We start from the raw sequence: 16223 nt of genomic DNA, 5'->3' as shown, positions 1-16223 counted from the left end.
AATTACTTATATAAAATCAGAGTATTTATATCGCGAAAGAACAATAACAGAATATAAATAACGTGAATATTATTTATTTCGCTAAAGAACGATAACAGAATATAAATTATAATTTGAATATTATTTATATAGCTAAGGAACGATAACAGAATATAAATGATAACTTGAATATCATTTATGTCGATAAACAACGATAACAGATTACAAATGATGACTTGAATATTGTTTATAACACTAAAGAACGATAGCAGAATATAAAAAATTATAACTTGAATATTATTTATATCGCTAAAAGAACGATAACAAAATATAAAAAACTTCAACATTATTTATATCCATAAAGAACGATAACAAAATATAAAAAACTTCAACATTATTTATATCCATAAAGAACGATAACAGAATATAAATGTTAACTTGAATATTATTTGTAACGCTAAAGAACGATAACAGAATACAAAATAAAATTTGAATATTATTTATATCACTAAATAACGATTAAAAAAATTAAATGAAAACTTAAACAAGACCTGAACTCATACTCTCGAATCATGAAGCGAGCACTCTACCGCTGGTCTATGAAACGTAGATGTGGAATAATTCCATAGTTCGGGAATTGCTTCTACAAGGACATGCATCGTGTAACATCGCCATGACCCGAAGTGGACTTAGAAAATTTTCGCTGTTCACGAGTGCGGCCACTTTTTTTTTTTTTTTTTTTTTTGACAAATGTACAAGACTAGATCGAGTCTAAAATGAGAATATTCCATAGCAGAAAGAATCCTGTCTACAATTTGGTGACATTCCCATATAATCAGAATAAGTTTTATAAAAAAACAAAAGGAAACATATATTCATTAATAAATTAGATATCTATTAGCAAAAAGATATCTGTTACTTGTTCTAGAACACCTGAACGGATATGTGAAAATGGAACGGATTTTAATCTTTTCCATTGTAGAAGAAGAAGAAGAAGAAGAAGAAGACGTTTACGCGGAGAACCGCAGTTCTGGTAGTATCAATCTACGCTGAACACCATAGAACAAGATTTTAAGTTTTATTATATGATTGATCTATTTGTGACAGATTTAATCATTTTTAAGACTCTATCTATTCTTGGAGTTGTCGCTAGTATCACAGTTTTGACTGTAGGACACTTTTCCCAATCCAATATTCCCATTTCTTTTCCCTCAAACTTTATAATGTCAAGGATGCATAATTTCCAATTCATGATTTCCCTTTTTATTTTTCCCCTCTCCCTGCGGTTCCAAAACCTAATTTCTAAAATGATATTTTTTTCTAACATGATACCAATTGTTTGTTTCTGAAGGGTGACATAATAAGAAACAAATTGTTGGACGAAATTATCCCGGCTTTTACCGGTTCGTCAGTGAGCTCCAGAAGGAAAATGGGGATATTGAGACAATGATAAATCAACTAGAACTTGGAGAGAGAATAGGAAAATTTCGAAGTCGTAAACAAAATACAGTTGAGTTACTATTATTTAACATTGTATCTAAATGCATAATGTAAAAAGATTTTCTAAAGTTTATAAATCTTGACCTTAACTTGTGAGTACATGCTTTCCCTAATAATGTTTTATATTTAAAACAAAGATAGCCTACATTTGATACTAATCAAGACATTCATAATTTCAATACAAGATACAAGTCAGATCTCCATCCACCCCTCTGTTAGTCTAAGCTGTTATAAAAAAGAAGTTCAATATTTATGTACCGTACTACTGGTTTTTATGCACTGCCTAATTACCTTAAAGCTTTGAAGAACCATGAGAAAAGGTTTAGAACAGATTTAACAAATTTCAACATATTCATACCTTCTAAACAACGGATAAATTGTTTACGCTTTTAAACTGAATTAATTTACTTGCTATCTATTATAATTGTTTATAGCTCAACTGATGAATAATTGTTTAGGTTTTAAATTTTATTATCTGATTGCTATGTACCGCATATTTTTGTACAGCCACTAGTCTAACTCAATCGGCACATTCGCTCGCCTGCTGCTGAGTTATATTCCCACTTTAGCTGATTATCTGGTCGGGTTTCTTCCGAGGTTTTCCCAACAGTAAGGCAAATGCCAAGTAATCTGACGAATTCTCAGAATCACTTCATCTAACAAAAAAATTGTATAACTCTTGACTTGTTCCACATCTCAAAGCTTCAATGTCAATGTAAGATCTTGAAACACAATAAGTAAATAATTAATGAAAAACATGAAATACCAGGAAATCAAGGACAATGATGATATATTAATATAAAATGACATCGGTAAATAATTGACTAAAACTTTTCTTTATGATTCTACAGAATGGGAGAATAATAAATTGAGAAAAGTACCCTTCACGAAATATTGTTTGGAAAAGTTGTCAATGGGAGTATTTTCTTTGGGAAAAGTAGACTAGGAAAAGTGCTCACCAAGCGCATTTTATTATACTAACTCTAATGATTTAATGTACAATTCTTATTCTTTCACTTTCTAAAATTATAAAAATCTCGATCGTGTTTCGACACTGGATATATCATGTGAGGTACAAGGAGAAACTCTTATAACGAAGACTTTATCTAAATACGTCAGTTTTCGTCATCATTTTCATCTGAGAAAAATTTTTTATCGACGTATCGTAATTCAATCGTCTTTGAACGACATAATAATGTTTTTTTTTTTTCCAGAAAATAAAGTCCGTCAATAAAAAAAACACGATAAAGTATGGTTGGAGCGGAGAAAAATTCTCTCCGGCACTGGGACTCGAACCCGGGTTTTCAGCTCCAGGTGCTGACGCTTTATCCACTAAGTCACACCGGATTCCAGTTACGATGCCGGATTGAATCCTTGGGTACATCATAATAATATGCGTAAAATAATCACTTAGTGATTTAAGACGGCGCTCATTCCGTCGGATCCCGGCCACTTAGTCATTCGTAATGAGTGCACCTCTGCACATTGTGTGTTAGACATTGTGCCATTGTCACACATCTGTGACACAGTGCATGAGGGTTGGCCACTAAAGCGAAACTAAGAGGTGGAACTTAAACTGAGAGGATTCAATCCGGCATCGGAACTGGAATCCGATGTGGATTAGTGGATAAAACGTCAGCACGTAGAGCTACAAATCCGGATTCGAGTCTCAATGCCGGATAGAATTTTTCTCCGCTACAACTATCTTCATCATATGGTAACGCAGAATTCCTGCACGGAAATATCATATGTACTTAGGTACAGCACAATAATAAAAAATGCGACTTATTCTGTGTCAAATGGCGAACAAGATTTTGATCAGACTGAATAAATAAATAAATGTTTGTCGTATTTCTGTAACGACTAGAGTTACATTAATTTTTCAGAATAATGCACATGTAAATCTTGAAGCCATATTTTGATGTAAAAGATTTTCGATTGGAAAAAAAATTGTAAATAGAAATTTATCTATCCAGAATAAATTGAAATACCATTTCAATTAATTTTTCATGTAAGGAGCCTATACAGGAATGCATGACATATTTTCTAATATTTATACTGCAAATTCACAAAAATTTGGTCAATTTTCTAAATTTTTACTGGAATTTCAATAGACTCACTCGTGGAATTGGGAAATCCCTCAGTAGCGGTGCGCAAGAGAAGTCCCTAAAGTAACAGACATATTGTAAAAGGTTTAGTATTGTCATCGTCCACCACTATGTTTCCTATCAGGTATATCACGTGTGAATGAAGTGCATATATCTGTCTAAAATCGGCAAGGTACGGTATTCTCTAGAAAAATGATTTATTTAGCCTAGGAATTCATTATCAGCTTCTTGAATACTACATGAGCAATGAGGCGGAATTTATTAGTGAAGTGTAAGAAATTCCAATGTGTATTTAAATTTTGCATTGTGTTGTGTTTCAGTTTCCACTATTAAAGTTGTAGTATCGCGTGTCGAGTATGGAAGCTCTAAAGCAGATATCGGTATCGAGTAGCGAGAAATTGCTACATAGATCCATCCTAATTACGAGTAGAGCGCGGTAAAAATTCCTTCAAATTATGACTGGAACTTTTTGTGCATCTGCAGTTTAAATATTGACCAAATTATTACGATTTTTCCTGTATTCACGTACAAGTTCCCTTGATATAGGTTAACATCTCTTCAATTTTAATTGGAATAAATCACCATTTCATCTTGTTCTGCAAATAATAGAAGAAGTGTTACAAATATGAAATACCATTTTGTTTTTTCGTTTTCAAACCTACATGTTTTCAATACTGAACGTAGAGTATCGTCCTGTTTATTGCTGAATGTCCCTGTAAATGGCACACCGGACTTAGAAGTTCGTAAGATGCTATGAAATGTTTGAAAAAAAAATAATTTCCTTAAAATATAGCATATTTCCTTCATAAAAACGGAGATGAAAATATGGAATACTATTAACAAATTACAAGATTAACAAAATTGTAAAGTCAAAATAGTCTCTACTAAGAAAAGCACAGAACAAGAATTCAGCATCTTCATTAGAAGGTGTTTTCCCAACCATAATATTGAATCCAGATGAATCGTCTCTCACATCTTTTCTCGAACATGTATTATGGCTTCTTGCATTGCCTTTTGATTCCACTGTTTTCTAAGTTTGTTGGAAGGTGAGTTTTTCCCTCCTCCTACAGGTGCCTGCACTAGTAACAAAACAGAAAACCGGAGTATAAATATGGAATACTAATAATAGTACTAGTATTTGATTTGTAATACACTGATGTTGTAAGTCATAACCTCAAGACATATAAAAATTTAAGAACGAAATCAATTAAACAATCGACCTGGTTGGCGAGTTGGTATAGCGCTGGCCTCCTATGCCCCAGGTTGCGGGTTCGTTCCCGGGCCAGATCGATGGCATTTAAGTGTGCTTAAATGCGACAGGCCCATGTCAGTAGATTTACTGGCATGTAAGAGAACTCCTGCGGGACAAAATTCCGGCACATCCGGCGACGGTGATATAACCTCTGCAGTTGTGAGCGTCGTTAAATAAAAAACATAACATCAATTAAACATCCATTGCTATAAACGTAGATTATTTGTCTTTAAGTATATCATTAATATTTCTCATATCGAAGAATAACAATGTATATTTAAGAAAAGAACTTACTGCCAAAATTTTAACTTTCCTGGAAAACGCAATAATGATAAAAGTTTCAACAATTCAAATTCTAACTGCAAACTAACACATTCTCAGGAAAGAGAGTATCAGTGCATAGTAATATGGAAGGCTTACGCTAGAATACAACTCACCTCAGGTCGTATATCACACTATTTCATATTTGTACCCCTATTTCATATCTGTATCACTTCCTCTACCACTTAAGTTTCTATGTGCGTTATTTCCGTTGAAATGGACTAGTAGGTACAGAATTAAAAAAAAAAAAAAAAAAACATTCATTAGTTCCCAGAAATTTCTGTACACGTATAAAGAGAAACAAAGAACTACTACATTTACAGCGTCTGGGAAGTTGGAAACAAAAATATATTTTTGTAGCCTAGAATCATAATTCTTCTTTGTACTTTGTGTAAATAGAAAATACACATCAAATGATTGATTAAATGGCAAACTTACTAGTGTTAATTATATAAGAACGTGTGGCTTACAGCTGTTTCGGTGTATACTGTACACAGAAACAGCTGTAAGCCACACGTGCTTATATAATTAAACACTAGTAAGTTTGCCATTTAATTAATCATTTATATTTAAATGTTAAAAGTAGTGTACGCAAGATTCAAGATGGATTAAAATCAATGTCACGAAGATAAAAAAATGTTCTCATATATTTACTGTGCCCCAATGCTAGAGCGCTAAATCCCGCTCTATCCTGAATGTTATTTGTGTTGGACAAGCCCGTGATTCAGGTAACACGGGAGTTTTCTTCTGGAAATCCAGTAAACAGTTCGTTGTATAGTTGTGTATCATGTAATGATTTGGTGAAAAACTGGAAATGGGTTTTGATTTAAATTTTTAAGGCTGTAAATATAAATTTAGGAGTTAAACTGTTCTCAAAACGGAAGTCAGAATATTGTTTTAACTGCCAATATTACAGTTAGAATATTTGAGAGTGGAATTATTAGTTAATTACCTCAGGACGTACCATACAAACATTATCATCTGTAGAAAAAGCAGGTTGGTATACTGCAATTTCCCTTTCAGATTCGCAGGATTATTGACAAATTTCTCTGTACTTGTGGCCGAGAAATACGTGTAATACAATTTAGGCTATCTTCGGAAAACAGGTTCATAGGTCTATGAGTCCTTATATCGGAGAACAATTCATTAGCTGTATTTGTTTCTCAATTAACGGTGTCTGAAGTGTGTAGGCCTATTAAGGACACAGTAATCAGTTATATTATGATGTGCGCTGCAGAATTTTGTTCAGTCAGTCCATGCCCTGCGCGTCCGTCAGTCACTAGCAGTTGTTGTGGAGCGACAAACCTAGGTATCCTGTTAAATAATGGAGGGAATACAGTGTGGAACTAATATAAATAAAAGGATGAGAAAATACAGTAAAGTTAATCTCAAACGTGAAGAAACACAAATCAAGGAGAGACAAGGTAAAAATTATGTGTTAGCGAAATGAAATGTGGATGAAGAAAAACTTTTGTGGTCATAGTTCATGTTGCAAGAAGTTAATAATAATAATAATAATAATAATAATAATAATAATAATAATAATAATAATCCCTGGCGCTACAGCCTTTGAAGGGCCCAGACCGGCCAGCCGGCTGTTGGTCACATGCGAAAGCAGTGGTGGACGATCATCCAACCAGAATGGAAGTATCATGTGGTTAGCACGATGATCCCCACCAACCGTTATAGCTGGCTTTCGCAACCGGATTTCGCTACATATTGTAGCTCCTCAAGTGCATCACGATGCTGGGTGAGCACCGATCCGATATTTCTTCCCTCATGAGGACTCGAACCAGCGCGCATTCCTTAACACAAGTCCTAGGCAGGATGCTTTAGATCACAACGCCACGCAAGGGGAGACAAGGGAAAAGTTATGTGTTAGCGAAATAAAATGTGGCTGAAGAAAAACATTTTGTCATTAGTTGTCATTAGTTCCTTTTGCAAGAAGTTACGTTTTATAAAATTTATAAGTGATGAATGGATTGTGTATTTCAATACATTTTATAATGCACAGGAGAAAACACTGCAGGATTATAGTTTAGTAGGCTGCATATCGATAAACAAAAAAGGTGAACCGAGAAATGACAGAACACAAACGTAGGCCCTTATACGTGAATATACGTGGATGTACAGAATGTCATTAGAAGAATAGGAATTAACGTTGAAGAGTGTCGCAGATTGGTCTTAAATTTGTATCAAATTTCTGCGAAAAGAATAGGAATAATACAAAAGAAACTCTTAAATAATGATTATTTTGAATAAAAATTGATTCATATGAAACAGGTTACATAAAATTGATAGAAATATGTGGGACATGTTAGTATCGCTCTTGAAATCAATACCACATAGTAAGAGTCATTATTGCCAACAACAAACTAACTTTGAGTACCTATTTTGATAATCTAATTCTAAACGTGAAAATCATATTTAGGTAATCTGTTTGTGATTATTTCAAAGAGAAAACAGGACTTGAACCAAAAACGAAATATAATCTTATTTCACATATTTCAAGCAGTGATGAAAAGTCAGAGAATGACTGTGGATGTGATATAGCTGCAAAAACTACAGAACCATATTCATGGGAAGAAACTCCTATGAAAATGTCTTTCTTTCCTCTCTTCTTAATTGTTTAAAAATAATTTCACTCTACTATATATTTATATTGAGAGATCGATATTTCCTTTAAAATCGTGCAGTAGTAACAGGACATTAATTGCTTGCCTTTTCTATTTCCATGTTTAACTAGTATACATTTTTCTAGTCCGCCAGGGGGGCGCAGTTGGTATAGCGCTGGCCTTCTGTGCCCGAGGTTGCGAGTTCAGTCCTGGTTCAGGTCGATGTCATTTAATTGTCCTGAGTCATGTGAGTAGATTTACTGGCATGTAAAAGAACTCCTGCAGGACAAAATTCCGGCACACCTACGACACTGATATAACCTCGGCAGTTGCGAGCGTCGTTAAATAAAAGATAATAATAAAATAATACATTTCTCTATGACAACAACAATTTTTTTTCTGAAAAAGAAGCCATATCAGTTGGTAGTATATCATTTTATATACGATCTTCTACCAACAAAATAAAAAGTTCTTGCACATTATGTGCTACGTAAAGATGCACTTAGTTTATAATATAACTATACTAGTTGCCTTGAGGTTAGGTCTTCTTTAAGTAAAATTATAACAAAACATTATGCCATCCATATCTCAAAACACGAGTTTTACTTATGGGCCCTTTTTTCAGAGACCGCCTCAATTGTCAATATGAATGGGGAAATGGGAGGAGGAACAACGCATCCTTGAAAGGGAAATTGGGGCTGAGAAGAAATGTGTATGTGAGCTCCAAGCCTGTTGGCCACTTGTCTCGCACCGAGTTTCTCAGTACCATTGAAGTAACATTATAGAATTTTGAAAGGAAAAGCCGAAAATGAACGTAACCTAATAGCTACCACATGAAGGGGAGAAGCACAACAGAACAGCAACAGATCAGGATCGCCGAAGATGTCAAAAGACTGCTCAAAGAGCGTGGAGCGTGGGCGCGAGAGAAGGAATTCGAGCCCTTGCACTTTATGAGTAATACTCAACTAAACTCGCCTTAGGGTACCGAAGATAATTTGCGAAATTCAAGGCTCCCATTTCAGAAAGTTTTAATTTGGAAAAATGCCGAAATTTATGTAAGGAGGGAGATGTAGGTCCGTGGTCCATTCCTTTCAGGGCTTAACCCGCCTTTTGTCACAGGTCTTACGAAAGCCACGTGTAGGATAAGAAAATATAATACGAAAAATTCACATTATAAGTAAAAAGTTATAAAATTTGAAGGAAAAAAAATTTTCCACACAGAAATATGTTTATGACTATTACACTTTTACTGCTATTGACCAATAAAACGGTAGGGAACGGCGTGTCTCAACCAACTATGACGCTTATCCTACAATTTTTATCACTTACCTAGCATTTGGTTTTTATCACCTTCCTAGCATTTGTTTTTTTTTTCATCTCTCTCTAATTTATTTCTTTGTTTATCAACATTGTACTTCCAATAATTGTACCTTTTAAAATAATTCATGTTTATTTAGTCATCCTTAATTAAAACTTTTCTATAATTTATCTTGTTTATATTATTTGGGTTATGTTATAGCTTCTGCTGTATGAGATTATTGACAGTCAAGAATCAGCGATTGTTTAATTTGTATTGATAAATAATTGGAGTATAAATCAACTGTTTCAATAAAAACGAAACTTAATCAATAAAGCATTCTTGACTAGTAATCATCCAGAGAGTTTAATGAAGATTACGTAGTTGGCACAACTAATAACAAGAGCACAGCCAATCATATCACACTACTGCCATCTAGCGGAATATTTGTAATAATAATATGGTACAATAATACAATAATAGACAATTAGTAAGTCAATTAATATTTTATTATATTAGAGTACTTTATTTCGTCTAATCTTTATACACTTTCTTCTAATCGTGTAATAGTCAATTAAATCCCACTTGAGTTTTGATTTTCTCCAGACAGATCAAAATCACTAATGAGATTACTGTTGATAAAATCATTGAATACGCTCTTATTAAATATCTACAATATTGTACCTATATTGGCTATTTCATATAATTAACATACTAGAGCAATTATAAATTTTAGCAGATCGATAAAATGTTGGAAACATTTTATGGTCAAAATCACGCGAGAATGAAAACCTACAACACTTTGAAAATATCTACGCTTTCGTATACAGTGAAGGCTAATACGGATGTAACTGTGATATGAATCTTGAATATTTTAATATTGTAAGTAAAAAATTGCATGTTATCATGAGTTTAGAAACATCATGAATACATCGCGCTTGCAGCCAACGCTTCAGCAGAATTTATAAATATTTAAGATTTTAAGTTAGAATGGTTCATTTTCATTTTTAAGTTTGTCATCGCATTTTTATCATAGATTAAGCACATGTAACTCTACTCTGTAATATTTTAAACTTCTAACTATGCTTCTTTTTAACACCTAACTGGACTTTGTCTCTGAACGTCGCTATCCTCCTCAAACTGTCAAGTGAAGGACTTATCTTCTTCACCTTAATTCGCTTTCGACACTTCACCCGTTACGACAATACACAAACTAGGGCAGATAACGAGCCACAATGTTACATAGAAGCGTAAGAGAAAAGGGAATCATGGTCAGCGAAATCAAAGTTTTATGGAGGACTGTAAAATGAAACAAAGAAATAGGGCCTATAGGTATCTGCAAGAATAAAATTAGAAATCAGTAACATTTCATATCGATAAACAGATTGAATTGACAGAAATCCGTAATCACAGAGCATACCTGCCTTGACAGCTCCTGAATGACCAAACAAGACATCAAGAAGTTGGTAGGAAACCGTAATACGTCACTAGGTTCTAAGACGTGCAAGGATAACGATGGAAACGATGATAATAATGCAGTTCAATAACAAATTCACAAATCCGCTCATTATACATATCTACTACTTAATCACATTGAAATTATTAATTTTATAAAAATGTCAACATGACGAAGAAATTAAAAATTTGACGTCGGAAATGAATTATTCCGAATCAACAAAATTAATATGTACTGAGCATTATTGATAGACTCACACGATTTCTCTCAGAAATGAGACACGTAACATTACAATGATAACCAATCTGCCAACACTATACGTTATAAGGAGCGATAAATTGAAATAAAACGCTAGAGCATTGTATTGTAAACTCTTACTCGTGAAACTTATGGAACGATGCTTCTGATTTTTACATTATTTTTGGTATCTTTCTTTGCCTTCGATAGTACGTAGTATACTCAGCTGCTAAATAGAGAGTTAATCCTCCTTTGTCTGTTGATGACTTCGCGTAAATTACAATATCGTCAATTCTAAAGGTGATAGTCTTCATTAAGAAGACATTTTATTAGTAACAAAAGTACACACTTGACGTAATATTTCATTTATCTAAGAAAATACGTTCTGGAGAGATGTAAACAATCCGTTTTATTTGTCACTGTATATAATGTAACGAGAAAATATAAAGAACAGAGATTTTGAAAAAAAAAATCGTATTATTGTTTCCAATTGAAGCGCTTAACTTTTATGGAAATATATTGTACTCTTATTTCAGCCACCGGCGTGGCTCAGTCGGTTAAGGCGCTTGCCTGCCGGTCTGAAGTTGCGCTCGGGCGCGGGTTCGATCCCCGCTTGGGCTGATTATCTGGTTGGGTTTTTTCCGAGGTTTTCCCCAACCATAAGGTGAATGCCAGGTATTCTATGGCGAATCCTCGGCCTCATCTCGCCAAATACCATCTCGCTATCACCAATCTCATCGACGCTAAATAACCTCGTAGTTGATACAGCGTCGTTAAATAACCAACTAAAAAAAACTCTTATTTCATGTATATAATTATCGGAGAAATTGAATAAAAATACTGAATATCAACATAATCCATCCAATAATTTAGGAGAATTTCCTCTACATAAACGAGTCGATAGACAGACAGACGGGCGAGCGGATACAGGTAGGTGGATAGACGGCATGCCAAAACTTACTTTTTCGCTAAAGATTACAGACAGTGTATATCCGTGAAACTCTCAAAATTAATGTTCTATTCTGCAGCAGCAATTACATTTCTATGTGAATACTCGCGTACTTGATCCAGTGGGTTTAAAATAAATCACACACACACACACACATGAACAACTCAGCTCACAGAAATCACTTATAGTTGACACAAGTAGCAGTAAATTGTTACGAACATATTTTAACACGACCAAATTTCACTTAAATTCCGAATTCCTATTACACTTGCACACCTTTTTCCGTCCACACATTCCGGATCTTTCACACTTGCTACAAGCTCTGACAAAGACAAGTGGATCACCTGAAGGCGGATCGGTCACATGCTGGCGGCGTCCACTTGTTACGGCGGCGATGCGTCTTTTGCGTCGATGGTGCCGGGTCGTGTTCAAGTACTCAACACCACGTCGCTCGCCCGCCTCGACAGCGCGCATGCTCGTCTCGACACAGGGCGTCCCTCAAAACTCTTACGGGAATCACTCGACTTAAATATAATACATTCAACAGTTACGGAGAAATGCTGAAATTAAATTCATAAATGTACGTGGAGTTTGAAAGAGACTAGAACGTAACCAGAAGCTGGATAGAGTAGGTCGTCTCTGGTCAGTTTCTGTACTTGTATTTTACTTAATTATAACCCGATTGTGCCTATTCTATCTTTCCTTCTCTCACTTTTCTCCCTCTTTATCTTTCATCTGATTTACCATTTGCTTTAACTTCTTTGTTTAATAAATTATTTATTCCTTTTTTTTCTGTGTTCGTTTATATTTTTTCCCATTCACACTTTTTTCTTTTCCATTTCCATCTATAATTTTTCTCTTTCTTTAGTCCTTACTATAATTTATTACAATTTTCTTCCTTTCATTATAGCGATCATTCGATTAATTCTTTTAGTCCTTAAATTAATTGTTACCGGTTTCACTTTCTTTCACTTTTCTTTCTTCATTACATCCTTTATTATTTTCTTTTGTCATTTCATTTTCTTTCATTTTTGTGTCTTATTATCTGTATTTCTTTCTACATGCTTTCTTTTATTGGTTTCATTTCATTCAAGTTTTCATTAATTCATTTCTTCCATTCTTTCTTTGTTATATCCTTTCTTTTACCATTACGTTTGTTTCAGTCCATCCTTTCTTGCTCCTATCGTTTTTTTAATTTCCCTTTCTTTCTTTCTTTCTTTCTTTCTTTCTTTCTTTCATTCTTTCTTTCTTTCTTTCTTTCCTTCTTTCTTTCTTTCTTTCTTTCTAGTTTTTATCATTTTTTTATGTTTATCTGTTCGTTATTTATTACTTTTCCTACTCTACGTTAAATTCTAACACACTTTTGTTTTTTTTTTTTTTTCATATACTGAAGGAACACATTGGAATTTTCGTCAACTCAGAAGCTATTGTCTTTTCCTGGCCATAAAAAACTGTGTTAATAAAAAGACTACAGTTTAGAAATGGTTTCATTATTAACAGAAAATATTTGTGCCATCAAATTCACATGCTAGTAATAACTAGTTACTAGTATCAGTGAAAGATTGATGATTCCCGATAAGAGTCTCATATTAAGTTAGTGTCGCTCACAGTGAAATATTGCATTAAGAATGTATGTAGTACATTTCTTATTTTGTTAACGTAGATATGCGAGAAACATGTCCATATATAAACTACACTAATAATTATGAACATAGAATAGTATGGTAGAAGCAAGCGAAAAAATTAATGTCTCGAAGGTGACGCATACTTTCTTATTATACGTTTCACATGTTTTGTAACAATTCAGTTCCTTTATAATTTTACACAAAATTATATTAAGTCTATTGTTTGTATTGCTTTCTTGAAGTGTTATCAGAGCGTTTAGAATAGAAAGTGTGGTAACTCGGCAAGGGTCTAATGGGACTATTAAACCCCCTAGTGTCGCCACGGCAATTGAGCAAAACAATGGCGTGGCGATCGTTTTTAGACTCCAGTTTTCCTCTTAACACTGTGGGCAGAACAGATAAAACTCGCTCTGATATGGAATTAAACAGATATTTCTTGCGATGTTCGGGTGATTTTTATTGTGCCGTTTATACGAGCGAGTAGTAATATGCCTAATTGTTTTTTTTTTTTGGTGTAAATCCGGTAATATAATTTGTAAAGAAGTAAGACGTTTCTTTTTTCCACCCAGAGACTAGGCTATTTTTCAGAAATGGTGTACAGCAATTCCACGGAGACAGTAAACTGTATGCTCGCTCTTATGACTATCTGTAACATCCATTTTTCTGCGGTTTTGATAGTAAGAGCCGATAAATTTATTATGGACGGTAAAAAGGTAGGACGTCCACGGAAGAACTGGTGATCAAAACCGGATACCATACGACATATTTTCCCGAACTTGCCTCGATACCTTAAAAAATTAAAATAAGAGAAAATCTCCACTCAATCCTTTCCCATAACAACGCACTCTTATCAGATACCATCTGGCTATGACCAATTCCATCGACGATAAATAACCTAGTAGTTGATACAGCATCGTTAAATAATCAAATAAAAAAATTGGACTTCATACCCGAAAATCAAAACAACACCTTAGCTGATTTTGCGCTTCTGTGCATGTACGTGCCATTACACCTGGATGTTCAAAAGTGACTAGTTACTTTGACCGTAATTTTTTTAACTTGGTTATTTAACGACGCTATATCAACTACGAGGTTATTTAGCTTCGATGCGATTGGTGATAGCGAGATAGTATTTCGCGAGATGAGGCCGGGGATTCGCCATAGATTACCTGACATTTGCCTTACGGTTGGGGAAAACCTCGGAAAAAACCCAACCAGGTAATCAGCCCAAGCGGGAATCGAAACCGCGCTCGAACGTAACTCCGGATCGGCAGGCAAGCGCCTCAGCCGACAGAGCTACGCCGGTGGCTCGTAATCTCTTCCAGTGAATGAACGCCAGACCAGAATTTCAGCTGTTTAGTGAGAGTTTTTCAAAATCGATACATTTTTTAGAGCCATAAACTGTGATGGGTTGGAGGAAAGTGAAAATGCAAAAGAATTCACAAGGTGAATGAACGGCCTTGCAGACACAAAGAACTCAAAGACTCCCTCCTCTGCCCTGTACAAAGGAATCTAGCATTACACGATTTTAGAAAATATATGTATTACACGTAATTGGCAACACAAAGAACATGTTTGCCTAAGGAAGAACCCTTGAATTATTTAGAGGGACAATTCTGAACACTCACGAAATATATTAATTCTTGTGGAATACCAGATTTTAATATATTCTGACAGAAAAATTTAAGCAGGATGCTCTAGAGCGACATTTCGGAATTATAAAATGATTATCTTATGATGATCACCATAGACTTTCTACATCTGAACATTTTTCTATCTCTGTGCCGGTTAAAAAATGTTCTATATGCAAGTCCTAATTGAGAACCCCTAATTGAACCCAAACACGTAGCTTCTACTTCATTAAATGTACATGTTTAATTATTAATTATTTTATTTTTAATAATAGCACTGCTGTCGTAATTAACGAAAAAGTTATTTCAGTAAGAAAAATATCGTAGTATAATGCCGGTTTGTATGTAGGCCACAGGTTAATCTGATTTACAATTTTATGACATTTGTTTATTATGTTTCCACATCATAAGAGATTTCTGATCAATAGACCGCGGGAGTGCGGGCCCTAATTTGGCGATTGCAGTTGCAGGGCATAGAGGATGACGTAAGTCTCTATCGCCTTTCGTCGTATTGTTCCGTGCATCGAATCCGAAACATTCTGATTGTGTTTAGCTGTCATACTGCAGAATTGCGTATGTGAAACGAGACATATTACAATGCCTAAAACAACTCGCTCACGAAGTGCAATACTAGCAACAATTCGGACGCGATATATTTATATTATTACGATGTACCGAAGTACATATGATATTTCCGTGCAAATATTCTGCGTCATCATATGATGACCCTCATCTTTCATCATGCGATATATTTAGGCTATTATAGAAGAAGAAAGTGTTGTATGTGTCGTGTGTAATTTCAGATTATTACGAACTAAGAAGTAATATTTTGAAAGACACTGTAACAGTAAAGCACACAAGGAAAATGTTACATGTTAATACATACAAACGTTGCATTCAGAACATTGGACAATCCGCACTTTAGATTATTTCTGGAAAAAAACACAAATCAACATATTCCAGGAGAAGCAACATTACGTAAAGAATATTCACCAATTTCGTACCAGAATACGAGTGCCAAAATTCGAGAAAGCGTGAAAGATCAGAAAATATATGGGTTTCAGTTGATGAATCTACAGACTTAAGTGGTAGATATGTGTCAAATGTGGTTGTCGGTATACTTTCCGAGAACTGTGTAGGGAAAAAATTTGTGCTAACTTCAGAGAAATTGGAAAAGGTAAACCTTGCAACTATTGTCCAAGATTTTTGTAAGCCTATGTGCCTTTTATGATCAGAAGGGATTAAATATGATC

The 16223-nt window shown here is 34.5% G+C and overlaps 1 protein-coding gene across 10 annotated transcripts in view; it reads right to left on the bottom strand.

Moving 5' to 3' along the window:
• The window catches only part of LOC138693211 (uncharacterized), a 693974-nt gene extending 681827 nt beyond the window's left edge, over positions 1 to 12147 (bottom strand). For 8 of the 10 annotated variants that reach the window (XR_011330247.1, XR_011330245.1, XR_011330246.1 and 5 more), the window contains exon 1: positions 12059 to 12147. The gene's annotated coding sequence lies outside the window, so the exon portion shown is untranslated. The other 2 variants (XR_011330251.1, XR_011330250.1) reach the window with 2 other exon arrangements.
• Between the last annotated feature and the right edge of the window lie 4076 nt (positions 12148 to 16223).

This window comes from Periplaneta americana, chromosome 17, assembly GCF_040183065.1.
Source record: "Periplaneta americana isolate PAMFEO1 chromosome 17, P.americana_PAMFEO1_priV1, whole genome shotgun sequence".
Classification (NCBI taxonomy): Eukaryota; Metazoa; Arthropoda; class Insecta; order Blattodea; family Blattidae; genus Periplaneta; species Periplaneta americana.
The sequence above is the reverse complement of the archived record's forward strand: the minus strand, read 5'-3'. Positions and strand labels throughout refer to the sequence as shown.